Below are 26156 nucleotides of genomic sequence, written 5' to 3' on the forward strand. Positions count from 1 at the left end.
CAGCCTTGTACACTCCTTAATGAAAAACACTGTGTTTAAATCAATGCTGTACTGCTTCCTCCTCCACCTAAATAAACTTGCCAATTTCTTTGGCTCTAAAATTCTCATTTTATTAAGACTGCATTCTGTATCAGCTGGAAAGTTTTGATCTCACTTAAAACACCATCCTTAATTTCCTTCAACAGAAGGCCATTGCTTGTAAAATTGCTGTTTATCCCTCATGAATGTGTTACATCATAATATTTTATTGCATATACATATGCAATATTTTGTGGGATTTTTCCTAGAGGAAAGACGCTTACTATTCAGTAAGTATATGGAGTCTGAAGTTTCATAGGCAGCCCTATTCCCTGCTCTCAGTGAATACCTCAACATTGTTGCAAGCCACAAAGAATTTTGGAAAGCTTGTCATAGAAGCAGTACATGCATTATCTTGAACCCCAACTAATTTGCTTTTTACCTTCTGCAGCATTAAAGATGTTTTGGGCCTGTTTGTAAAAAACTAGGGAATAAATTCACTGTCTGTGAAGCCAGAAGGTCCCGGTGAACAAATCATAAATCAAATGCTAGCACATGACAAAACTAAGCACGCTCAAAGCTAAAAATGTTGACACTACGCTAACAGTAATTCTTATGGAGAAAACTACTAGATCATAGAGTCATAGAATGTCCTGAGTTGGAAGAGACTCACAAGGATCATTGAGTCCAACTCCTGGCTCTGTACAGGACACCCCAAGGATCACACCATGTGCCTGAGAGCATTGTCCAAACATGTCTTGAACTCTGTCAGGCTGGTGCTGTGACCACTTCCCTGGGGAGCCTGTTCCAGGGCTCAAACATTCTCTGGGTGAAGAACCTTTCCCTAATATTCAACCTAATTCATTCCCCTGACTCAGCTTCATTCCACTCCTTGAATCCTGTCACTGGTCACCACAGAGAAGAGATCAGTGCCTGCCCCTCCTCTTCCTCTCATGAGGAAGTTGTAACTGCAATGAGGTCTCCCCTCAGTCTCCTCTTCTTTAGGCTGAACAAACCAAACTGACTTCAGACTCTCCTCATACGACTTCTCCTCGAGAGCTTTCACTGTCTTTGTGAAGGAAGATGGAAGAAAAGACAGAAAAGGAATGAAGTCAAATCTTTTGGAATATGGATTAAGTACAGTATGGTATTCCTGAATTTAGATTGAAAGTTTCACAGTCAACAGAAAAAAACCCACTGAAAGTCTATCTTCATGTACAGAAACAAAGCTCCTTAAAGACAGCAGGACAGGTAAGGGTAAGCACATGTATAAGTAGTTTGCTGGGAGATTGCAACTTTCCTTCTGAAGATCTTTCTAAGGCAGAGTTTAAGGCACAGCGTGAGAAAAGGAGCTTTACTTCTTGCAATGAATGTTGGGTTTGGAGGGTGGGGAGGTGATCTTTATTTTTCTTAAAATTATTAATATTATTATTACTACTACTGCTGCTACTATTGTTGTTATTAAGGTTATGGAAGTTAGCCATAGGTATGACATCCCCAAGCCCAGGGCCTATATAGTTATTCACTAGATCAACACAAAACTCAAGTGTAAAGACTGTAAAAATGGCGGCATTCAAGGGCTGGCAACACTTTACATCCACTTTGCACAGATAGGAACAGAAAAAAGCAAGACATTTGAGTCATTTGTGTTTCGCAATATCTCCTGATTTATGCCTTCATATTAAGAAGCTGCATTAGGAAATGTCAATTTTGTTAGTGCAAGAAGAAAGACAGTTAGTTTGAAAAAAATATGAGTCCTTTAAAATTATTACAGAGTGAAAATTACATGTTCATTATCAAAGATTAGCAGAAAATTCCTAAGAAAAGGAATATTTTAAGTACAACTTCAGAATGGGAAATAGGTAGAGAAACATTTCCTGTGGGTGGCTGTGCTAAAATGAACTAAATTATCATTCTGTCTAAACTTTTTTGTATTCAGTAATTTGCCGGTATTGTTGCCAGCAATTTACTAAGTGCATGAAGGGAGAAGAACTAAAAAAGAAGATTTAGTTAAGGAATTCCTTAGAAACACAACAAGCCTCAGACACCTCATACTTAAAATGTACAAGTTAATACGAGACTTGCAGCTTCCAAATTCATAATTATGTCCCACAGCTAATTGTGTGGCACAATTATCTCTCTGAACAGTGTTCTGTTACTACAAGAGATCTTGGAAAGGTCAGGAAAAGCAGAAGGGCTTACTTGACAAATAACAATTGCTCCAATCTTAAAAATAAGCAAACAAGCAAACAAAACCAGTTTGAAATCACTTTCACTGCAAAACTCCTTGTTCACTTTTCTGGCCATTTTTTTCTGGGACTGGGACAATGAGCTTGGGAGATTGCAGAAATAAAAGAGATGGATGGTGAGGAAGATTTAAGCATCCCAGAAGAGGTTGAGCAGGAAAGCAGATTCTTTAAAAAATTCTTTGTTTCTCAGGCACTTGCAAGAAAAAATGTTATCAAACAGATCCCCAAGACCTGAGGCATTGCTAAAAAAGATTTTACCCAGCCCTCTGGAAATCACTTGTTTCAACATTCAAATCTCAGGTCTGTGTGTTGCTTACACTACTTTGCATGAATGTTGAGATGAGGAAAGATTATCATTAAAGTAGTGCTCAGAGTGCTAGGGAGATAAACCTCTCTCCTCTCTTTCCAAAAGCTCACTTTACACTCAGTGGTGCACAAGCCTGGCGTGGTTGCATCGCACATGCTCCAATCTCAGACAGTCTCAGGCAACGTCTTAGTCAATGACATTAGTAAACAAAGCGTCATTTCAGCCACAGACAAAGATTAAAGTTAAATAAGATAAATTGGCCCTGTTAGGAATTGTCTCAAGTGGCCTTTTAGGTTCAGCCTTTTGAACTTACAGGAGATAAATATTCTTCAGGCTATGTCGAGACCTATTAAGACAACTGCTTCACGTAACTCAGCAGAACTACACTGCCTTGCCCTACAGTATGTACTGTTGTCATTCAAATAAAAAATCTGCTTCTCCAGATTTTAACTCTTTAGCTTTCTTAACTCAAGTGTCAAGAAGGCTTCTGCCCCTGAAACAGCTGAGAAAACAGAGACTGATACAAATTAAGATGATGTAGTTTAAATGATTTTTTTTCCTGTGCTTGTAATCTACACAGCTGATAACCCTGACTCAGGTTTGGAACCAAAATTTGCATATGATTCTAGTCCAGAACTCATCCAAGGACGTTTATGTGGATACAGAGCTAACAGTTGACATGTAAACCAAAGTGGAAAGATCAGCAAAATTTGTTTACAATTTGAGAACCAACTCAGATCTTACATTAGATAGCATTCAAAGATAACACACTGAGCTCTGATTATATCTTCCACACCCTGACTTCATGGTTACCAAACTGGCCCTGGGTTAAAGAATTGTTCATAGCAGTTGTAATTATAATTGGGGGGGGGCAGGGGGAGCTGAGCTGGATCTTTCTCAGTCCAGAATATTTTCAGAAGCCTTGTATCCCATCTGGAGTGCCAAAAACTGATGCCTTGAGGTGGCCACCTAAAACACAGAGACTAGACAAGAATAAGAGAATAAAAGTAGGTATTTATTTGAAGACCCTTCAAAGGTACACCCTGGGCAGTCTAAAGGCTAGAGCCAAGATGGACCCTGGGTCACGGGTTCTTCACACTTTTATAGGTTTGGTCCATTTGCATATCAGGGTTAATTCTCCAATTATAACCTCAGTTAATGATGTAATTAACCCACATTTTCCCCCCTCTAGGCTTTAGTTTACACATTTTGGGGCCTGGTGTCCTCGAAGAGCAAACCCAGAGAGGTTTGTTGTGTCTAACCAGCAGGAGAGAACAACAGCTAACAGGCCACAAGAAACTTCAGTTACACACTAGGCAGTGCAGGATTTGAAAAACATAAAAGTTAAACCCTAAGGCATCAATGCTATAAAGGCATTATCAAATTCATAGTTGAAGTCTGATTGCCTTAAATTGGTTAGTTCTTGAGAATTATTTAATACAGATGAAGAGGCATGAAGAAAATCGTGACAAATAATATAGAGACTCTTTTTAGTAGAAAATTCAAATTTCTGTCGAAATACATACACAAAAAAAGGAAAAAGAAAGTTCCCTGTGGTTTACTGAAGAATTCATAGGAAGTAGTCTCAATACAACAAAACTTTCAAAATAAACACATTCATCTCAATATTTGGGATATTTCAGAGAAAAAAAATTCAAAAATCAGTGTTGTTGAGAAGAGCCAGGTCATGGTAATTGAACTTCCCAGGATAAAAGGAAGACCATGAGAAGTAACTTGATGGATTAAGCCAATACTCCATCTGGTACAGGATTTGTTTTCTGACAGTGGCAAAAGCTTGACATTTTGTGCTATCCATCCTTCTCCTTCCCTAGGATACACTACCACTGAATTAAGGATATTGGAGGTCACATTCCTGCTTGTTTATTTAATACATATTATTTGAAATTTTAACCCGATGAAACCATCTGCTATCCTCAGTCTCCTGTGGTGAAAAGTTCTCAAAGTTTACCACCCATTGTGTAAAGTACTTTTAAATATTTCGAACTGATTTGAGTACCATCCAGAATCCCCTGGTGTCTGTATTGTGGGAATTGGTGAACCATGGATCTGCATTCTGCTTACCATCACCTGCATGATTTGCTTGGTCACGCTTTCCCTCAGTCTTCTCTGCTCCAAACTAAGTAGTCCAAACTTTTTAATCATTTTTTCCAACGCACTTTCTGTATGCCTTGGATCATTTGCATGTTTTCTAGTACCTCTTACACCGCTCTTGAGAAGCAGAGACCAGAACTGCACAGACTCGAGGTGTGACTGTATGACAGAGGGACAGCATCTTTGTTTTCCCAGTGCTCTCATTCTTCTGTTGTCTGTAATGGAGATTTAAAATACAATTTACTGTAATTTTGCCACACAATTAGAGGAAATATTGTCATCTTGTCTCAAAAGGCACTGCTGAATTATCCTCTTAAAAGAGTACCTAAAGTTTTTAATTTAAAAACAAAAAATGGCATATCTAAGGAAACTCCACACATCAGATTTAGAACAGTTCTCTGGGCTCCAAACTTTTTTCTCTTCATAATAGGTTTCGTACAAAGTGTGAGAATAAAAGAGATAAAATTTTAAAAATCTTCCTGAGCCTAGAGGCAGGCTGTGGCTTAGCTTTGTAGCCAATCACAGGTTCTTCTGGGAACAAGCAGGCTGGAATGATGGCCAAAGGCTGTTGCACATACTCCTTACACAAAGGCTTTCATACATGAAATCACACACCACCAGCTCGAAACATCTCTTACAGCACATTCACCCTCAAATCAAATAAAGTCACAAGGCAATAGCCAATGTTACTAATCTTTTGCCTGTAGGAGCTTGTTGTATCTAAGCTTTGTCAAGGAATGAACACACAGCCAGATAACTACCTCATTTCAAATGAAGAATAAAAAAATAAAAGGAAAAAAAAAAGGGAAAAAAAAGGGGGGCGGGGGGGGGGGAAGAAAGGGAGCTGAGCCTTTGATGTGATCATCACATTTTGGCAGACCTTCCTGGAAATGGGAGCGAAGAACCATCCTTCATCTCAGTACTGGCCTGGTGAAAATGCAAATGCTGTGCTCAAGCATAGACTCGTTTTTTCACATTTCTTCAAGGCAAACAGAAAAACAGACAAAATTAGGATTTACATGATTCATTCCAGCCATGCAGGGAGAAAGCTGTGCTGCTGCTACCCTCTGAGTAACGTGTGAGTGGAGTAACGTTGGGCTTTTCCCTCCTGGAACTTCTAGAGGCATTTGTGCTTACCCAAGGCACGTGTTCTAGGATGGAGGGCAGAATGAGGAACAGGGTCGCCCTGTCTCCACAGCCCCACTGCAAGACATAAGCCATCTGTGAAGCATTTATCCATCTCCAAAAGTGGGAAAAAACTGAAAAAAATACTCATATACTGGCTACTATTTTCTTTTCTCATCCTTGTTATGTAGCTTAGTTAAAAGGAAGGTGTATATCTGATTGATCTCACTGGAGCAGAGATTACACAGATAAAATTGCTTGTTTCTAGGTCTGCCAACACTCTCTGCATGTTAATATTTTAATCTCTAATTTTCATAAAAGAAGGTTGTGCAGCGTGCTTTCTCATCCCCCACAGACTCAAATCCTCTCCTACATTGATGCTCTGCCTTCATGCACTCCCCCAAAATTAATATTTCTCTCAATACAGTAGCATGAATCACTGTTGACGAATCTAGCTAACAATGTTACATTCACAGAAGGCAGAAGCAATGAGTTTTATTTTACTAGTGACCTAAGGACCTTGCTCATCAACCAGGGAAGGAAGATGTAAAAGTAGTGCTGAGCATAACAAAGACAAAAAAAGGAGATTTGAGGAAATCCAAATATTCGTACTATCAACACACCCCATGATTTCAAAATGGGGAACAAAAGCATATTAATTTCTCAAAATTCTCTCCTCATTTTTTGCCACATATGTTGTACTGCTCCATTGTGCTAACCACCCATATGGCTCTGGTCACAGTAAAGTTTCCTTACCAGAATCTTCAGTACTATCAGAATGCATCTTCTCAAAAGATAATTTGATTTCAGTAATGTGTTGCATTCTATAATTATATGTTTACTTACAGTAACTAGGGTGAATGAGTGTGATTTCTAACAAAATAATGATACTTGCATCTTTTGAATAGCAATGAAATAAAAACCTGCAAAGTTTGGAATCCACATAGTAATTAAAAGTCTAATTATGTGCTTGCCATGTCTCTACACTAGATAGTTTTCTGACAGTATATAGCCTGTGATTAATAGGGGCATAAATAAGGAAATTACCCATTTTTTAAACCAAATATATTCTTCAGAATGTATGTATCTGTGGTGGTGCATTCTTCCCCCACTCCTTCTTGAGCTGCATGATGCTCTCAGAAATGCTCATTAGGCCTCAGTCTTGATGAACAGCACCTGGGCTAAGCTCCTCCCGAGCTTATCAGAAACACTGTCTGCTCCCAGGAACTTATGCTGTCTAACAAGCTCCTGCTTTTTAATGAACAGCCTTGGAAATTTATTTTTCCTGCCTGCATAACAACCCAAGCAGAACATTTTTGTTATTGAACTTTCAGAGAAAGTTACTGACCTAAATTGTAGCTGGGATGGAAAATTACTGTGACTAAAGGCAACTGTCTTATAACCCTATTGTATTGGGTTTGCACGGCTAGGTGGACCTCTGCATCCCTGTTCTCCTCCATGGGCACAGCTGCCTTACCATGGTCTTCACCACAGGCTGCAGAGGAATCCCAGCTGTGGTGCCTGGAGCATCCCCTCTCCCTCCTTCTCCTCTGGCCTTGGTGTCTGCAGAGTTATTCCTCTCACATGTTCTCACCCTGCTCTTCTCTGGCCACAATTACATCAGCGCTATAACTTTTTTTTCCCTTAAATACATTATCACAGAGGCGTTCCCACCATTTCTGATTGGCCTGGGGCCTTGCACCTTCGTCTTGGGGCCTGCTGGCATTGGCTCTGCTGGACATGGAGGAAGCTTCTGGCAGCTTCTCGCAGATACCACCCCTGTGGCCCCCCAGCTATCAAAACCTGGCCATGCAAACCCAATACACCCATAAGCAGCAGTCCTGAGTGAGACCCTTTGAGCTCTCGTGGTTCACAGCAGGCCACAACAAACTATATATGTTCTATGGAATATTTTGTTAAATTGTTGCTGTTAAACATTTAGGCCTAAACTATTGGTCAGTTCCGGGGCTAAGTTTGGCAAGGGAGTCCCCTCTGAACTTTGTGATTCAATGGGAGGGTCTTCCTTTATTCCTTCTATTCTTACCTTTTCCCATCCTTACCCCTTTCCATGCCCAGCATCCACATAGGTAATTTGTGATTGATTTTAGTTTCAGTTTGATTGATTTTAGATTTTCATTTGCTTTGCTCTTTGTGCGCTTAAACCATTTAGTAGACTGAACCTTGCCAACCAGCTTTGTATTAAACCTGCTTATGCCAATACCTTTGCCAGTGATTCTTTAAGTGATCTTAAAACACTCCTTTGAGGCTGTGTCCTACCATATATGCTTCCAAAGAGAGTTTCATTCAAGTGTCATTCAATGAACAGCATTCAGAATGACAGGAAATACAAGATATAGACCTAAACTCTGCACTTTTGTAAAATAGAACAGTAAAAAGCAAGCAAAAATCACTGCTGAATATTTTTAAAGCACTTATTCAATGTTTGAGAAAACTATTTCTGCAACCTGCATCTGACATTTTTCTAGCCCCCAGCATTAATTTGGGCTAATCAGGTTCATTGTGGGCCTCATCTCAAAACTGTCCTTTAGTTCCCTATGGTCAGAGCAGGTAGCAGTTTCTCCAGAGAACTACAGGAAGGAGAGCTGTGGGGTCAGCTTGTTTTATTAATTCTGCTTGTTATGTATGCTTACTCTTAGGTATCTTTGTTTAGCATATATGTGCTCTCTTCAGTATTTTTTTATGGGTAGAAAAGACCCTGTCACTACTTTTTCAGACTCTTGGTAAGTCATCCTCTTGTGAATGAAACTATATAGTGTTTTCATAGTTTAAATATTGTGTCTAAGATATCTATGTAATTTCTAGACTAATTAAAAAGTAAATTTTCACAACAAGAAATTCCATGCAATTCCAGTGGCTACTTGCCTTGTTTTCCATGCATGATTTCTACCTCACATTATTTCTGAAGTTCTAGGGAAGCAACAGAATAAGTATCTTCAGCTTATAGGTATGCTTCTTTGACATCCTTCAAAGTTTTAGCAAGATGCACTTAAATGTGTTTACAGCCAAGACTGTAATTAGGAATTCATTTTCTAACTTATTTTCCAGATTTCATAGGTCTGAATTTTTTTCCCCTGGGGAAGGGAAAAACCCACATGAAACCAACAAAACACCAATAATCATATTAATTTTAAGGTATTACATAAGATAGATAGGATAATTGCTCAGTTAATTACTTAAAATACAATTAAGATGGGGTTAGATGAAGAAATACATTCACATATGCTTGTACTACCAAAAGATAGAAAATTTATATTATTTTAAAATAGTTCTAGGGAAACAATAGAAAGAATCTTTTGCCTTGGAGGATGAACCAGACATAATTTCTGAGGATGTAGGCCCCCTGTCTTGGTTTGTCCAATAAACATTAAGGAACAAGGAAAGACAGGGATAACAGGAAAGCATTAATATATTTAGAGGGGGTATGATGGATATATATATTTTCTGAATCTTGCAAAGCTAGCTGCAGTTTGCAGATACAGGGAATGTGACTCTTGAAACAGATTTCATTAGTGAGGAGGCAGAATTGGAAGAAGGAGGTTTTTGGAGCCTTAAAGAAATCCAGGGCAATGAAAATATGCATAAAGTGTTGGCATGAAAGAGTCTGAAGGCAGAAACAGAATTCAGGCAGCAAGGAGGCATTCAAAGCTTGACACACTGGCAGAATGGATCAGTATGAAAGTCCCCATGAGAAGAAAACAGCAGCAGCTAATCAGCAAAGGACGTTTACAATGTCTTGAAGGTTAGAAGGAAAACATGGCATTTTGTGTGAAAAGGAGGTACCTGAAACACAAAAGTGAATTAAGGGGAGGGGAATTTATCAACATGACTGGTAAGAAGGCATTTAGACAAATAGGAATGTGTATGGACAGAAAAAGAATTTATGGCACAAGTTTTAGGTTCCATTAATTAATTAATGGACTATTGGGTTTAGAAGCTGCTTGTGACAAACAATATATTTAAGATCAAGAGACTGAAGCAAACTCAGGACAGTGATTTCAAAGGCTTTTTGGACTAAGATCTACCAAGGTGCAATGTAGTGCAAAGGAAAAACAAACTGTCGGCTGCAAAGTTCGGAAAGATTTAGGAGTCCTCACCCGTGTGATTCCACATGAATTTTAATCCAAAACAAATTTTTCATCCCCCTTTTCACCTTCAGTTTTGAATGATTCAGCACATGGAGACTGATTTTATAGCATTTAATTGCACTCTCCAGGGATGGGATACAACACAGAACACGAAGTTTTCTCTGTGCTAGTTGTTATCCTGTTGCTTCTGGCCCTTAGGAAGAAATATGGACAAAGGGATCCCTAACCGTAGTACCCATGCTGTAGACTGAGTCAAAAACCCCTCAGCAGCTTGGCAATTGTATTGTACCAGCACTCAGGGCTTGGCAAGGAAGTCTGACCCCTGATCCTGCTGAGAGCCATTGCACCATGAGATCTGCCTTCACCCCCGGCACCTGTGCAGTCTGCTGGCTTTGGCACTATTTTCATTCCATTTATCGTCGGAACAGGCATCACACTGGGGTAAGAAATTCATTCAGACACATTTGCATCCATGATGGATTCCTTAATAAAAGGTTGAACTGAATAAGAAATTTTTTACTCACTTTTTAAAAATGAAATGAAATGAAATTAAATTAAATTAAAAAAACCCCATACACTCCTCTTTGTTACCTGTTTCAAAACAGACAGGAAGCCAGCACCATCTCTCTCTCATTTCTCAGCTCAGCGCTGTGGTGGCCCTGCAGCTGTATCCCAGTAGCATAAACAAGTTTCTTTGTGGGTATGATCTGGGAAAGCTGCAGGTTGTTCTTGCTCTGAGAAACCAGAAAGACTTCCATCTTTAAATGCTGTTCACAGGAAAGTTAGATGTAGAGATTGAGTCAGCATTAGTGTGGTGTCTCAAAGTTGCTGTTTGCAGATACAAGCACTGACATCAGGAAACCTCTGATTTAGAAAGAATCAGGTTTAACGTATTTTTTTTAAGCAAGCCTTTTGACTTTTTACTCACAGACCAATAACTGAAAATAATGCCTGGACTTATGCTAAGGACTCCGTTCAAACATGGCACTGAAATTTAAGGACAAGAGCAGCCACTGTAAAGAATTTCTCCCAGCACTCTCAAAGATCAATATTAGAATACAGAAAACTATTATTTGCCCATAAGTCTCTCTTATTTTATTTAATTTACTACCATGTGTTCCCCAGGGCTCCCACTGCCTGGTTTCCTCCAGCTGCTTTTGAAGAGATAGCACACATCTCTGTACACGTTCTTGTACAACCATCTGCTGAGGTGTTACAAATTCAGAGGCTCTCCACTACAGTCCTGATTTGGAAGGATATCTGATTTTCAGTTCAGTTTTTGCAACCATTCTTTATATATTCACTTGCCCCAGTTTACGTTTTGATTAAAAACTTTCTCAGCTTGAATCTGGAGACTGCTAAATTGAATTGGCTGAGCAGGGTATAGACCTGCTTAACCAGGACTGTTGTTCAGTGTCCCTAAGTAGACCAATTCAAAATCAATTTCGGCAGATAACTAAAAGGTTTAAATGAAGAAGAGCACAGATAAGGATACATACTAATCATTCTAATTTAAGGCTAAATTTTTAGGTGATTGTTAGATGCCTTATTTTGTCAAAGCAGAGACAAAGAGATTATATATTAACTTCCTTAAAATAACAGAAATGTATAATTCCCTAATTAACCCTTTGCAAGTTTTCTTATATGCATCAGACCCAAGAAACTCTTTGCTTGACACACATATATGATATGATCTATATCATATACTGTCTATGGAAATGATACCATAGTGATTATGAAGAAAAAAAAAGGAGTTCTTGAAATTTCAGGTGACAAAAGATACAGGGAGAGGTGTTATGGATATATACTCCTGAGGGGAAAAACCAAGCTCCTGAGTTGAATAGAGTCTGTTATGGAAAGTGTATAACAGCAAACTGTAATCAATAAAAACAAATGGAGCAACTACAAAATTCATCTCTGTGTAATGCATATTTTTGTGTCATCTGTTGGTATCCTAATATAATGACTTATTTCTAATTACATGTTACGTGTCTCAATTAAAAGAAGAAGGAAAAGGAAGAGAAAAAGACTTCCTTGTATAAAGGTAAATTATGTAATCTTCCTGCCACTTAAGATTCAAGTACTAGATAGCAGACACTCATGGTCTTCCACCTTTAATATGAAGTGGTGTGAATAAGGAAATTGGCTGATGTCGTTCTGAGGAGATCAGCTTATTTCAGAACAAGAACGTCTGGGTTTTTTCCAGTTTATGTTATATCACTATGAACGTGGTATGAATACAGCTTATAGCACACATTTTTATATAACTGTAAAATTATTGATTAAGGAAGGAAAACTCTACTTCTTGAGATAAACAGGATGAATCTATTTTACTGTAAATAACAGGACTTAGACTTTTTTTTAAAAAAAAAAACCTGGATATAAGTCGTTCTCACTGCCTACAGTCTAAAGAGAACTTGTGAGAAGAGCATTCTATTACCTATTTAAATTTGTTTGCCAAACACTGGAAGAATGATATTTCACCATCTGAGTAGCTCATATCAAAGCCTCGTTCGTCATCCTGTTAAAGTGCAAGAATTTATAGAGCAAGTTAAATAGCATCAGAGGCAACCAGAATTCCTTTAAAAACATGGGAAAATTTTCACATATCTTCAGTAACTCATACTTTTCATAGAAAGCACTTTGATTAAATGTGATGTTGCTGTTTAAGAGATGATCCTAACTTTGGCCAGCAGATGATTTCCACTGATTCCATGGGGTTTTCAGCTGGTGGCTGCCAGGAGACCCTCCACAGCTGAATTGAACCAGAGTATTACATACAGCTTTCACAAAAGTTTCTTTGCCCATTCAATGCCCTTCAACTACTTCATGCAAAATACCTAACAGTGTCATCTGCAAACACCAGAAATCAATAAATTTCAGACAGCCCAAAACTGCCTTTTGTTCACAAAGTGCAAGCTTGACTCCACAGCACTTTGCTTTGCTGCCAGCTATATGGGTGCAGATACTTTGGACCGACTCCAAGCAATAGGCTAAAAGCTGCAACATGCTTTCAGTGACTGAGTAGGAAAACACAAAAGCCACAGGCTCATCACTGCATTCTTTTATCAGGTATCAACTGGTATGGCACCTTCTCAGACCAACAACACGTTTTGCAAGGGATCTTTTGCATCATACTTTTTTCAGATTTGCAGCACATATTTCAATGCAATATATGAATCCAAAATCACTGTGAGGTATGAGACATCTTTTGACAAATGCCATTTTGACAATACATTGTTCTTGGCAGTACACGATACATTTCACTTATCTCTGTAGGTGGATAATAATAAACACTAAGATAATATTTTTATGATTTTGATTACCTGCTGGTTTTTATGTTTTTCTAATATACCAGTTTACCTGAAAGTTGAGAATTTGAGGTATTGGACTTTTACGAAAAAGAACAGCTTCAATATATCACGAACCTGATTTTTTAATTTGAAATGTGATCTGAGTGAGAGCTGTGCTGATCTCCATCTTGTACCTGAGATGATCCCCACTGAATTCTGCAGAACTGTAGTTGGTCTGTCAGTGTGGGACACAGCATTTCAGTGAACCTCTAAGAAGAGATATTATAGCCCAGGCAAAGCAAACTTATGGTATTGACATGTGTATGCTTCTAGACTGAGAACTAGGAATGACAGGGGGATCACCTGGGTGTTCCTTGTTTAAGTTGTTAAGGTGTATAATGCTTTACTCATGTTAAAATTACCAGTGAGAAAGGATAGGCACTAAAATAACTTTGCAAATCTGGACCTCAGTGTCTTTTAGCAATGCTGTTTGAAATGGATAGAAAGGGGTGGAAAAGACCACAAGAAGAAGCAGAATCTTAGATGGTTTAAATGATCAGTGCTCAGCTATCAATTCACTTAAACTGAAAGAAAATCTGATTCTTTGAACATGAACTGAGTCTTTCATTAAACAGAGTAATAAAGAAAGAGCCACTGAAGGGGAGTTAGAAAAAACCCCAACATACCTTGTTGACATGTAGCACACACTTCATTATAAAAAAAACCAGCTCTTATAGCTTGGTTGCCCTCATGAACTGTTTCCAAAACAAATATATATAATTATATATATACATACACATAAAAACTCTCATTTTTGAGAAGTAAGACTCTATCCTGTTGTATTCTGTATAAGATGCTTAAACTTTTACTTCTCAAAGAAACATAAAAAGATATTTTTTTAATATATGTATGGAAAGCTTGAAATGGCTTCAAAAAGCTTGTGACACAGTAAACTATCATTTATCACTCGACTTACTGAAAATCTTAAGAAAATGGTAGAAATTATATTGGATCAGAAGCAGTCTATATGTCTGTGAAAATTAAAACCCCCACCAACATAACCGTCACACAATCCGATTCCATTGTTTCTGCTTTTCTGTACAAAAATAACAGCCTCAATTCTACCACAAAATTGGAAGTATGTTTTCTGTTTTTTCAAATGTAATGAATTTAAATAACCATTTTGTTAGCTTGACTTAACACCTAAAAACCTATTTCAATGCGGGCCCTATGATTAAATTGTAAATGAGTGGTTGAACAGTCCACAGCACTTGTCTGGGAAAGGGTGATCTTCAGTAATTACTTTTTTATTCCCTACAAGACCATATGTGTAGAACTCCCAGTCTAGAGGGAATGTAACATTCTGCAGACTTCACCAATTTTAAAATGAGCTAAGTTATAATAGATAATTCAGCAGGCATGCTGTAGAAGTGAGATTTGCACTGCAAATTGTTTTGTGAATTGATTTTTTTTTCATAACACTTTCATAAACAATTATGTGCTAATATCACAGAAATCTTTCATCCACCATCCTTTACACTAGCATTGCCCTGGTTTTATGAGGAAGTTGTAGATATTCTCATAGAGACAATAGGGACTAGATTTAAAAGCTACTAAATTCAACGACATTATTAACAGAGCTCACAGTTAGGATTACACCAGGAACTGAATGTCCTGCATTGGGGGGACATTATGATTTTGAAATATGTTTCGTGTGTATATATATAATATATATATATACACACATTTATATATAAAATAATGCTAAACAACCATGTAAATAAGAAAGTTCTTAGACCGTCTTTAATGTTTGTTTAACAGCCATATATCCCAATGAGCTAGATCCATACATGTTTGGAAAAAGAATGAGTTCCTCACCTTCATTGGATTAACTGTCCCTTTAATGTGAGATGAAATTCCATCCTAACTTAACAAGAAATGTAAGTTAAAATTCAGCTCAAAAATTAGGTTTATATCAAGCTGATAGACAGTCATAAATAACTCCCACAAGAATTACAGTTTTCTGACATAAGTAACTCTAAATTTTTGTTAGTAAACCTGAGAACTGTCCTGAAAAAAATATTATGGCTCATCTCTAACTTTTATGTTGTTGACTATCACTTGTGTTCAGCTGTTCCTCTATATCTAAAATATATATCAGCTTTGAATAGGTGAGTGAAACTCACTCATAGTCATATAAAAGAAAAATAAGTTATTTATGTTCCTCTTGATGTCTGCTCTAAGGGCAAGGATATTTTTTCTCTTTGTGTTCCAGGCTCAGGCACAACAACCTTCTCAGCTTCACTAATTAATCTTGCGCCAGCTGCTGACTGCATAGGTGATGAGACTCTCCACTTGTCACCTAGGAAATACAGTTTCTGTAGTAGAGAAAGGTTTCCATCTGTGAGAGACTTAAAACCTCTATTTAAAGGTTTAAAAAAGTTCTGTAGACCTTGTCCATATAATTGAAGAATATGGTAACTTGGCAGTTCTGAAGTATAACCTACTAAAACTTGTTTGGTTTGGCTTGTTGTTGATTTTGCTTTGGGGGTTTGTTTCTGTTTTTGTTTTTCAAGTTCCCATTTCAAACCAAAGTAACAACATCTGCTTGATAAATAATTTTTTTTTTACACATGCCAGACAGTCGTTTACCTGCAGCATTTGAGTTTTCAGTTTGCAAATGGTCCAGCTTCCTAGAAAAAGAAAACCACTTTCTTGTTAACTAATTGAAATGCTTGCATTACTAGATATTTGTTATTTTCCCCATAGCAACTAGAGGAAATGCTCTATTTGGGGGAATACTGTAAAAATTATTTATTACCGCAGGCCTGGTTCCTACGGTATATCACCGTGTCCCGCAGCCATAGGGAGGAGGAGGAGGAGAGAAGATCCAGCAGGCAGGAATTGTGCAGCAAGATTGATTTATTTAATTATTTTACAAACTCTTTTATAGATTTTTTTCTTCATAGTCTAATTGGACAAAGGACCAGCCACCCCTTGGGGGTGATTGGCCAAAATCCTAAAACATCCATTGTCAAAATATTTTCTACTATATCATAAACAAGACTTTCCAAGGTTGCAGGTGGCTTGGTTGTTTACATTCCCTGCTACCTCTTCTGTGAGAGAGAAAAGTCTCTCACGGACTTAGAAAATAGCAAGAAAATCCTCAGTAGCAGCATTTTTGTACCTACAATTATTTGCTGCTACTACAGTGAAAAGAGAGAATATGTGAGGATTCACACTCAGCCAGATGAGTTGATGATGAAGGTGAAATAAGCCTTTGTGATATTTTGCCAGTATTGATAGGATGTTTTCATTTATCTTCCACCTACCTTGTTCACTAGGAATTGATTTCCAGCAAACACTACTAGAGAAAGCAGTCCGAATTGCCCAGAGTTAGAGCGAGCAGTATCACTGGTGTTTATTATAGGCAGACCGTGAGGTCAGCATGTTTATTCCCTCAGCCACTTGCTTTGATCAGAGACAGTAACACTGTCTGACTGAACCTCTGAAGACCTGTCAGTGACAGGGCTGCTGCTGGGTGCTGACAGCTGTTTATGACAGTGACCATAGCTGCAACCCTCAAATGCATGCTTCCTCCTCCCAGTTCTAGCTGTTCCCCCTCCTACCTCCTGTGATATTTCCCATGTTCGCTCCAAATTGATGCCTCTTTGCTTCTACCACACTGGGACAGGGGGCTGAGGGTTCTGTAATATCACTGTAATACCACTGCCTGACCTTGGCTTTTTGCTTCAGTACTGCTTGGCTTTTTTTTTTTTTTTTGCGAGCTGAACTCCTGCATGCTCAGTCAGAGCCAAACCAGAAGGAAATGGGAGCAGTTATTCACAGTTAGATTTGGAAGTCTGGGAGTTTGAAAGCAGCTTTTTTGAGGACAATTAGGGTAATTTGAGGATAATTGGGGAAACTTAGTTGGAACCAGAGGAAGCAAGTCCAAGGTAGTCAAGAGCAGCTCTATGACTGATCTGAATGAGTCCACTGTGTAGAAGACCTGAAAATTCCTTGGATGTCTATGAAGACATCATGTTGCTGCCTATGCTAACAGATTCAACAGGGTATGGGCTGTTCTTCTGCCCTGATGAAAAGGACAGAACACAGCTATGCTCCTGCCACAGCCCCAAGGACAAGGTGGCCTTGTATATTCAGCTGGCTGAGAGAAATGCCTGGGTCAGACTTGTGCCCCAGACAATTCCTTGGCATGACCAAAACTCTGCCAGGGCTCACGTCTATTGGATGCAGAATCAACAGTCACATATCGAGACCTGAGCCTATGTCCTGTCCATATTTCATATATTAATATGTGTGTAGTCAGTAATTCAGCCATAGGGTCCTTGACACTGTGACATTGGGGCAAGAATTGGTAATTTCTTTGGATACTTAAGGTTGGATGAGTGTTAAATCTCTAATTTTTTTTTGTTCTGTTCCTGTGCCACAGGACAGACTCTGTACCTGAACCTGGAAAATTAGCTCTCAGAAATAAGACCCTGTCATCACTCCTAAAAGGTATAGAAAGTATAATCTCAAGCTTTCCTTCCATATAGTAATTCCTAAACTATTAACCATTCTTGTTGCCTTCCTCTTTTAATTGGTATAAATACTTCTCAAGTTGCAGCACCAAAAATTGTCTGCAGCACCCTAGCTGAAAACAAGTCTGAGCAGAGAAGAATTATTATCATGGCTTTTTATATACTACATTCCTATTTATGCATTCAAGTAGATTTCTTGTCTTTCTCACAAGTATAACAATATTGATTCTTATTTAGCTTCCTATTCAGACCCTTAGATCTTTTCCTGCAGAGCTGACACCCCACCAGTTAATCCCTGATCTGTTTTTTGCCTGGCATATTATTCTTTTCCAGGTGAGGGGTCTCCCTCTTGACCATATTTAGTAGCACATAGTTTTTTCAAACCAAATTACCAAGATAATTTTGAATTCTAATTTTTTTTTTTTTTAATCCAGAGGAGTTCTTAAAAATACACCCGAGAAGTGGTTATCAATGAATCATTTTTGAAATCAAGAGATACTGAGTGTGGAACTACATGAAAGGTTGAGTTTGTTAAATATTTACCGTAGTTATTACAGATAATAAAAAACAGGTGATCGAAGCAACACTTTTGAGCTGATCCTACCCAAATATTCATACAGAACACATTTTCTTAACTGCTTACAATAACATCACATGCTGTTCTCCTGTCCATGAGCCCTCATATTCTGCTTTAAATTGAAATTAGATCTATTCAATATGGTTTGTGCACTAATTCATGTTGTCTTTTATTCATTTCCCTATTCTTCTTTCCAGTGTTTCTAAATGGTGAGTTAGATTATTTATTCCAGAACTTTTGGGGGGCATTAAAAATCAACTTTTTTATATGCGTAATTCCCTGGCTTCTCCTTTGCTTGTGCTTTTTCCCTTGTGGGCAGAATGATAGCAGATCAACAATTGTTTTCTACTCCAGAATAAGACTGATCAATTAAAAAGCTCATCAAGTTTAAGAATTAATTTAAATTTAATGAAAATCTAATCATTTAACCCTGTTCAGTTGGGATTAGCTTTAAACAAAGACAACAGTTGAAGTAAAAATAAACGAGAGAGGTGGGTTTCACTTTGTCTTCAAAATGTTCCCAAAAATGAAACAGAAATCAAAACTGTGCCTTCTGCACGTGACTGACATAGATGATTTACAGGAGAATGATGATGTAAACCAAAATCCAGTTTCCTTTGGCAAAAGCAATAATTTAAAATATCCTGAGAAATTAACTGAATTTCTGAACTCCAATTTAAAGAGATGAAATAACATGAAATAAACAGTCTAAAGATGAAAAACCGTGAATTAAAAATTGGGACAGATTTTCCAGCTACACAGGAGAATAGATTGAAGGCACAGGCATTTTAGAAGAATTGACAACACTACGTTTGAAAAGTTACATAAAACCAAAAGCAAGCAGAAGCTGTAGGAAGAGGTTCTCATCCTGTTACTCTAGGAGGAGAATTAAATGTGCTACTTAGAAGATAACAATGTTCTTAATAAAAAGCACGAGTTTAAGATTCTATAGAGGAAATAGCAATAAACCTGACAGAATAATACCCCATTGGCTTACAAAATGTGCCCAAAAGAACACTGACCAAGCTAACTGAAATTAAGGCAGCCATTAAACACTTTTTTTCAGTCTTATGTATTACTCCCAGATAAACAGAGCTCATATCAATGACATTACTTGCAAATTAAAGGTTTGGGGTTGTGTTGAATTGCTTTTTTTTTTAATTCTGCTGCCGTTCCCTATTTATTTTGGATTCCAGGAAAGGCAAATCTCCAAGGCTAGATGGGTATCATATCCATTTGGTTAAGGCAGTTAAAAGGTAATTGCTCTGTTTTTTTCATTTAAAAATTAAATTTAAAAAATATAACACTTGCTATTAAACCCACATTATGATATTTTCATATTTTATATAAAAATATCTGACCTACTGATGAGAGTTATCTGTAGTATATCTTGTAGTGACAGACAAATATCACAAAGGTAACATGTCCAGTTCTTCAAGAATTCCCTGGGCCTAAATTCATTATAGAAGTCTTTTTAATTTTAAAAACCTAGATTAAAGAGAAAATATTGCCTGAAACAAAAAAAAAAAAAAAACTAGAACGGGAAAAGAACAATTCTAAATTTAAAAAAATAAGAACCACTCTATATTTAAAATTAATTCTAAATAAAACCAAGATGGGACTGTGCTCTGGCCGTTGCAAACACTGTGTATTTTCCCTATGTGAGCATGGCCCTGACTGAAGTGGAGAAGTGGCATCATCTGTGGCTCACTCCTGCACCTAGCCTGCTCTCAATGACTAAGCTTGACAAGGAGTCAGGCAGCTGCTTTCAGAGACTCTGTATGTTCACCTGCTTGGCTAAGTGCTGAACCTGGAAGCAGCCTTCTCTTTTCACCTTGCAGGATTTTGTATCCCTTTACCAGACAGCCAAGAGAAGTTTGAAACGAAGAGAACAGGAGAGTAGGCATGATTAGTTCTTCGAACTTCTTTTTCCTTCTGACCAAAATCACTCCAGCCTTTTCAAGGCTGAGATTCAGTGTTCAGTAATTTCTTTTTCACTCCCATTTAAGAGAGAAGGGGAAACAACCTACCATGTATTTCAGCGGTGGCATGTGTGGATTTGTAATACATTTCCACTAAGGGTCTCGAAGCATGAGAACAGAAGAGATCTGTGGAAACTCCAAGGCTAAGGTTTCTGAAAGATGTGGAACCTCATTTCTGCAAGGAATTTTTGCTCTCATCTGTATTAGTTTCAAGGAATAAGGACCTTGTAAAACCTGAGAAGAAGCAGAGAGAGTAGAAGAGACATGTAGTCAGGTAGCTACAAGTGTGCTGTTGCCATCCATACAGACTGGAGTAGGTTTGTTTGTTAAAATGCTGGAAGTGCACAGCGGTGCATGAGCAACATTAATCCCAGAACCAGCACCATGTAAGAAAGTTCTCTCCTGGAAATGTGGAGGATTTAGATTCATATTTTTGAGTTGTACCACAGTGCAGATTTTGGGTTTCTGGTAAGACCTTAGAATATTCTGCCTTGATTTATCTGGATGATTTCACTTGGTGTATTGCTCAGAAAATGCTCCTAAATCTGGTTGTTCCTCATCCAGGGGTATTGGGTCTGGCTGAGATTGAGATAATTTTCCCCTCAGCAGCCCGCACAGTGCTGTGCTTCACAGTGGCAGCTACACAAGTGATGGTGACACTTCAGTGTTTTGGCTACTGCCCAGCAGCGCTGGCACAGCACCAGCAATGTCTCTCCAACATTCCACCCCATCAAGGGGCTGGGTGTGGGTGAGATCCTGGGAGGGCACACAACTAGGACAGCTGACCTGAACTGACCAAAGGGTATTCTATACCCTGTGACTTCTTGGATATAAAAGCTAAGGAAAGGAGGAGGAAGGGGTGGGGAGCATTCATTATTTAGAATGTTTGCCTTCCACTACGTGTTGAAGACCTGTTTCCTGGGAAGTGGCCAGATGTTACTTGCTGATGGAAAGAAGAGAATAAAAATCTTTGGTATTTTCCCTTTGCTTGTGTGTGTGCAACCTTTAACTTTTGCTTCAGTAAACTGCCTTATCTCAGCCTACAATTTGTTCTCCATCTGATTTTCTGTCCAGCTGAGAAGGGGGACTAACAGAGCAGCTTGGTGGGCACCTGGTGCCCAGAAATGGTCAACCCACAACACAAGGATTTTCCTCAAACATCCACAGCTGAGAATACACCTAAAATGCACCAGATAAAAATTTTGGCAGCTCTCATTTCTTGCTACCCCTAAACACCTTTCCTCCATCTCCAGGGCAAGTACCAAACGTGCAGCACAGATGAGAAAGCCTTCTTGCTACACCCCATCATGGGAATCTGACTGTAACACCAAACCAGGAAGTAGAGATCACTCTTGCTGAAGCTGCCTGCTTCCTAGACCCTACTGATGTTCATTAAATGAGAAGGCTAATCTGCTCAGTAGATCTCTGAATACTATTTCCTTACAAACAGAACTGAACAGAGACAGATGATAAAAATAGTATCCTATGAAGGTTTTTGTAAGGAGAATTATTTATATATAAAATCATTATTTTTGCGCTCTGTTGGAAGTGGATTTCCTGCTCTAACAATGAAATGTAAATGGACTTCTGTATATGCTTTATAGTTTAGAAATGTGTTAGTATAATAGCTTTGGTTCATGCACATAAAATCTGTATATAGATTGAATCAAGCTCCTATTTTATTAAGATATTTTGCTAAAAAATCTGCAGCAAATATTCATTTTCTAAAGCACTAAATTATCATTTTAAAAAAAAGTGGTTCCAGGTTAAGGAAGTGCTTGTTTGTCCTATTTCAAAATCACACCCTTAATTGACTAAGAAGGCAACATTTTAAAAACGTATCACCAGATAGCCCAAGTATGATCACTGAAATTTTATGGGTGTAACTATAGTCAGAATTTTGTCTCTCATTTACTTGTCTGCCATGCACATGTTTTGCATTTCTGTTAGCCTGGATAACAAGTATAGACTTCTGAGTTTCATATTCTCATCCGTTGATTTAGTCCAAAACTTTTGTCCTTGCATTGCAAGACAATTTTCCTCTTCATTCTGTTTCCAATAGAATGTCTAAAAAAAGAAAATGCTTCTGTTGTTCTAGATTCCATTAACGGCTAAATTTATCCAAATGGTTAACCAAAACTGACCTTATGTTTCCATTCAAGGTTTAAACATGCTTTTAGGGTTGTTTGTATTTATGATTCTCTTGCTCTCTTAATTGTACATCTTAGACTTCTCCAGGTTATAATGCTTGCTTCAATATTGAAATTAATAGAAAGGTTAGCAGAGTTTTATTAACTAGTGATTTCCTGGGGAAAAACCCCAACAAACCTCACTGTATCAACAGTGTTGTAATGCCTATCGGTGGCAATTAATAGGGACTTCAGAATTTTTAAAATCCTATTGGAACAATCATTGAGAGAAAATCAGGAGGACTTGAGTATCTTGCAGTCAGTTTTCCCCACAGGCGTTAACTGCTGTTAAGTAGAACATACATGGTTTGTTGCACGTTCATCTGGTCACCTTTAAGGATATGTTGCCTTCACATAGTCCACATCCCATTATGGGGTTTAAGCCAAATTAATTTTCTCCAAATTTGACAAAAATCCCATCCAAAATACCACCAACAAACCCCCCCTGTCTGACACCCTTCTTCCTTTATTTTCCCAGGGGAATCTTCTTCTAGGTACTTGCCTCACTCATCTTTATGCAATGTTCTTTCCATTTCATGTGGTTGTACTCATGCTCACTTCTTTCCCCTCCCAATTAACCAGCCCCTACAGGTATTAGCTACCAGTGTCTGGGGTTGGTGAAGAGCTGAGCTGGGTGTATTCATGTTGTCTTTCCAGCAAAGATAAAAAGAAGCTCATCCTTTTGGCCTCCAAATTAGTCTTTCTTTTCTTGTTCTTTCAAACCAGGTTTTTTTCAAATAAAATAAGTTGCTGGCAGTTTCCTTTACTTTCTATTTGGCTATTAGTTGGCACATATTTATTTTAATAGATGAGTTTTGTTGCGCACTCTAAAACTGGGAAGATTCAGGCTCAACCAGATCTGGTGTGGAACTCTGTTCCATAAAAATCCTGTTGGATTTTATTTCCCTTTCCAAAATTTTTCCTCTCATCTATTAGGAGGATAGAAAACGGACTCCCTCAGACTCTGTTGCTAGTGATGAACAGGAAACAATGATGGGAAGGGAAAAGAAACTATTCTCCACAGAGGTCATAATAAAGATTTTGACTGGCTTGAAAATCTGATTGGCAGTCAAGGCAGATGCCAAGCATATGTACCACAAATTCATGCTGGTAATCATCACCCGAATTTGCTGGGAGAAGGCTCCATATTGTGCACCAGATACAACTAGTACCCATCCCTGGACTAGCTGTAAGTTAACCAGTTCCAGATAATTTCTTGTGGGAAAACATAAATACTTGAAAACGCAAAACAAATAAATGAAATTTACTAGATGAAAAGGCATAAGAAATGTAATTGTGCAGAAACAAGCACAGAAATTGTCCAGAAACTGAATACAGTTTCCTCATGTCCTGAAGTTTCAGTGTGACCTGGAATATGACAACCAATCCCTTCTTGTGTCCAGTGACAGGACTTGAGGAAACAACATGAAGCTGAGGGGAGGTTTAGATTGGATATCAGGAGAAGGTTCTTCACTCAGAGGGTGGCTGGGCACTGGAACAGGCTCCCCAGAGAAGTGGTCACAGCACCAGCCTGACAGAGCTCAAGAAATGTTTGGACAACACACTTAGGTACATGGTGTGATTCTTGGGGTGTCCCATACAGGGCCAGGAGCTGGGCTCTATGATCCTTGTGGGTTCCTTCCAACTAAACACATTCTATGATTCTATGATTCTATGATTTTATAACCTCTCTACATTTTTAGGCAGAGGTTACTAGCAGCCATGGAGTCTGTTTTTCCTCACAAATGCCTTTGCTAAGTGAACCTGTGGTGTTCACATGTTTATGACCCCACAAAGATGTTGTGATGTACTGTTATCTTGGTATAGTAGACAAGCCTCTAAAGGACATATCCCTGCTGGAAATGAAGCTTTGCAACTTGGTATTAAGATTCATCTACGAATGTAATGAAACACAGTGGTCATCACTTTTGTGGCTTTTTATAGCTGATTAAGATGGAACGAGCAAATGAATACTACATTTTTTTGTGTATTTTAAAACTAATCAGTAATACTATAAGTATAAATATCATCAGGGAATAGAGAAATCAGAGAAAAGGAAACACTAATTCTGTAGAGAAATGACTAATTTAATTCTCTTGGTAGAGGACAAATAAATTAAAAATACTGGGGTATATGTTAGATTTGTACTATCCTGTAATTTCTGAATATTAAAATACTTGAATGTTCAAATATATCAAATTTTGTTTAGCTTTTATCAGGCTGCTATGTACGTGGAGCAAAGCTGCTGTGGCACCTCAAGTAAACAAGCAGTTTTCTAAAAATAAAGATATTTATTCCATTCTCTGAGTCATTTTCCTGTTGTGTGTATGTGTGTATTAAAAACAATCTTTTCCTCTTGTCAGATACTTAGGCTTTGAAATATGATATTAGAAGCATCAATATTAACTTCTCTCCTAATTCTCCTGTGCAAGGAGAGAAAGGCAAGTCTACTGTTCTCTTTCCAGATTTCTGATTTTTAATGATGCATTGGATCAGCTTCTGTTTTACTAAAACTTTTATTTTCTCATACAAGAAGATATAGCAACTCTTTTTGGTTCAGTACAGTACCTACAGAAATACAAGGTTTGCAAGGGAGGATTAGATACTGAAGTATTCAGCACTATATTTCAAAATTTTGGCCCCTGTCTGCTCAGGGGAATTTGTAACCTCAGATTTGACTTCCCATCTCTTTCTTGGAGGGCCATGTGGAATTGTAGAAGTACATACAGAGATGCCAACAAGCTGGCTGCAGAATCAGGTGGTGCTAGTCCATGGGAAATTGGAGAAGAACAGAGACTCATGGATTTTTCCTCCAAAATGTACTATGTTTCTCATGTTAGACTGGATAGAAATATACCTCTCTTGCAATCATTAACTCCTTCTTGTACTGAAGTGTCTGAGCCAATCTTAATTATATTTTATCCCAGAAAAAGAAGAAAGAATAGTGGCCGTTGACCTCTTTTCCTCAAGCACAAGTTTAAAGATTCATTAAATAGACAGAGATTGAGAATGTTTCAAAACCACAATGACCTTCTTATTAACCTGGAATACTTGCATACACATCCCTTCTTCAGTGAACACAGAAATATAATAACAAAAAGTAGAAACAGGAGAGATGAAATCTACCCATTCCACAACTTCTCAGCAAGGGAAACTTCCTGAGGTAAGAGTGAGATTTTTAAAAATGCCCTGCACTGACTTGGGAAAAAACCCAATAAATATCATATCAAGCAGCACAAAAAGATTAGAATCATCAACTTTTCTGAAAATCTCATCTTCAGCAAATTTCAGAGCCCTGGTTTTGCTAGCACTCTTCATTTTTGTGCTAACAATCACACCTGGAAGATAAATAAAAATGCCTTCATTTTTGTTATGCAATGTATACATATTTAAATATGCTCTTTCTTCCAGTTTTCATGTAACTGGAAGTCTGACTCAGGAAGTTCTCATCACATTAAACATTAAAAATGATTACTTTCCCAATGACCATTAATGTGAGAATATACATCATTAATTATGAAAATCCATCTGCCTTCTGGGTCCTGAGCTGTTTTGCTTATTAGTGTTGCCACACAGAGATGAAAGTAAAGATTCTCACAGGAACATAGTGGACCAGGCTTTGGAATTATAGAGTAGAAAATCCAATAAAAATCA

General features: G+C 38.0%; 1 long non-coding RNA gene across 1 annotated transcript; it reads left to right on the forward strand.

Moving 5' to 3' along the window:
- Positions 1-1245: 1245 nt before the first annotated feature.
- On the forward strand, positions 1246-23938 carry LOC116441064. Its single transcript, XR_004238867.1, has 3 exons — positions 1246-1269; positions 17664-17731; positions 21567-23938. It is a non-coding gene; the product is annotated as an uncharacterized LOC116441064 (long non-coding RNA).
- The last annotated feature ends 2218 nt before the right edge of the window (positions 23939-26156 follow it).

Source organism: Corvus moneduloides, chromosome 3 (genome assembly GCF_009650955.1).
Source record: "Corvus moneduloides isolate bCorMon1 chromosome 3, bCorMon1.pri, whole genome shotgun sequence".
In the NCBI taxonomy this organism is placed as follows: domain Eukaryota; kingdom Metazoa; phylum Chordata; class Aves; order Passeriformes; family Corvidae; genus Corvus; species Corvus moneduloides.